The sequence below is a fragment of the Fundulus heteroclitus genome, chromosome 5 (genome assembly GCF_011125445.2).
Source record: "Fundulus heteroclitus isolate FHET01 chromosome 5, MU-UCD_Fhet_4.1, whole genome shotgun sequence".
Taxonomy (NCBI): Eukaryota; Metazoa; Chordata; class Actinopteri; order Cyprinodontiformes; family Fundulidae; genus Fundulus; species Fundulus heteroclitus.
This window is the reverse complement of record NC_046365.1, coordinates 1,094,068-1,096,313: the sequence shown is the minus strand read 5'-3', so window position 1 is coordinate 1,096,313 and position 2,246 is coordinate 1,094,068. Positions and strand designations below refer to the sequence as shown.

The 2,246-nt window shown below is 41.7% G+C and overlaps 1 long non-coding RNA gene across 1 annotated transcript; it reads left to right on the top strand.

Moving 5' to 3' along the window:
* The first annotated feature begins 1,388 nt into the window (after window positions 1-1,388).
* On the top strand, window positions 1,389-1,782 carry LOC110367023. Its single transcript, XR_002427164.1, has 3 exons — window positions 1,389-1,451; window positions 1,586-1,662; window positions 1,752-1,782. It is a non-coding gene; the product is annotated as an uncharacterized LOC110367023 (long non-coding RNA).
* Window positions 1,783-2,246: the final 464 nt, after the last annotated feature.

Genomic DNA, 2,246 nt, shown 5'->3' with positions numbered 1-2,246 from the left:
TGCACCAATCTCTTATACTGAGCAAGCATGAAGTGACGGTGGAGAGGAAAACTCTACTTTAACGGGAAGGAAAACATCCAGCAGAACCAGGATCAGTGTGAACTGTCATCTGCCTCCACCAACTAGGGGTTAGAGAAGACAGAGCAGAGACACACAAAAAGAGACAAAAAAGCACAGAAACACACATTGACCCAGCTTATTTAAGATGTAAGGGAACTGTCAGTGTTCTAAAAGATAGTGACATGACCTGATCAGTGTTTAGTTTAAATTAATGAATTGTTTGTTTGAACAAACTGAATTGAATCGCATCGTTGAGTAATTCGCTTATTTCTCATTTCAGTTAAGGTCAGCGCACGCCAGTTGGGAGTAGAACTTCTCTCTTCTGCTCTGTGACTCATACAATGCATCTGTAACTTCAAGCTAAGTGTAGCTGTTAGATTCACCACGCCAACCTAGTTTACACAGAGAAATGCTGCAAAGTGATTCACAATGTAGCACTTTACTGGAAACGGCGCTGATTCACTCACTCTTGTACTGCACGAATCAGTACGTGATTCGTTTGTGCCGTCAATGATTCAAGATTTGCAAACCTACCAGACACACAGAGGAAGGCCGCTGAGGAGAGACTCGCCAACTGCGCTGCTTTGTTCGTTTGCACTGTGAAGGAGCAAAGCAGGCCGCAGCATGAACGTATGAAGCAGCAGGCCTGATTTTTTTCACAGCGCAAACAAACATAGTAAGTACACTTTATTTATATAGCATCTTTACAGATAAAAATCAAAGTGTTTTACAGACTGCAAGTAAAATAGATCCAAATATAAGTTTAATAAAAACAAAGAAAGAAAGAACAGAAAGTTATTCTTTGAACAAGTCGCCAAATATAAAAGCTTTATTCACTATGCTGGTGAAGATTCTCAGTCATCCAGGTCATGGTCATTCCAAAAAAAGGTAAAAAACAAAGCAACTGGACTTGTTTTCCGTAGTTGACGACGTTTCGCTTCCTCTCCAGGAAGCTTTCTCAATTCAAAACGTCTGGAGTAATGTGGAGTAACAAGCTTTATACAATTGGCAAACAAAGGCCTTGTAATGGCTTAGATAACATGCAAATTCAACAGAAACAGGACCACCCCTTAGTAATGGGTGGTCGTTAAAGCCATTAAGCCAGCAGAGGACCAGTTTCGGTCCAATCTGCTGGTTTAATGTGCCACAGCAAAGGGCAAGTGGTGATGCACTTGCCAGGTTCCATCCCAGCGCACAGACTGGTACGGCCATAGGCACCACTCGTCCCCAGCAAATCTGGACCCTCTCAACCACGATATTTTTCCTTGCTGTTTCCTCAGCCTGGTCTGGACACTAACTCTGGATCCCTGCTTCCTTTTCAGCACTTACCTCAGCGAGTAACTGATGCCACATACAAAATCTGGAGAAAAAAATCCACATACCTTGCCCAGGTAACGCAAACATCCTCCATAAATGAGATAAAGTGTGCCAATCATATTGATGTTGATTGGCAGCGGAGACACAGTTGGTTGACAGGCTTGATAAGGCAAAATATAATACTAAATAAATCTAAACAAAATGCCAGATTGTGGCAATGGAGCAGAAGCCAAGCCGCACAAAGGCACCCATCTTGCCCCTCAGAAATAACCTGACACTGAGCAGGTTGGTTCACATTCATTCGTGCTATGAACAAAGTTGCTTCGTTCTCAATGAGAATGATTGTGACTTAGCTTGTGAACCCTTTGTTACAGTGTGGAGGACAGAGCAGCCCTGCTTCGTGTGGTACGTAAGTCATGCAGAAGTGGTGCTGTGTCATGTACTTGCATACTACAACAATGGACTAAGATAGGACGGATGGACATGATTTGTGATAGATAATACATAGAGTTACGAGATAGATTTTTTTTCTGGTATAATCTGAAATTCAATATTTTTCAGAAGCGATAGATTTTCGATCCAAAAGTTGTTTTTAGAGATGTATTTTCTCCTTTTTTTATCTGAGCTGACAGACTTCCAATTGCAAGAACTTCAAAATAAGGTAAGGCTAGAGCATGAAAAGTCCATCTGATCTTTACATGTTTTAACTGTAAAGAAAGAAAATAAGCAATTAAAGTTATATACATAGCAGACTTAGTGCTGACAGGCTGCAATCAACCACGGACTCGCTCCACCTGCTCACCCTGCTATAAAAGCCTACCTCAGTTTGTTCTTCGTTACCGGTTCGTCTCCAGTCCTCTGAACATCAT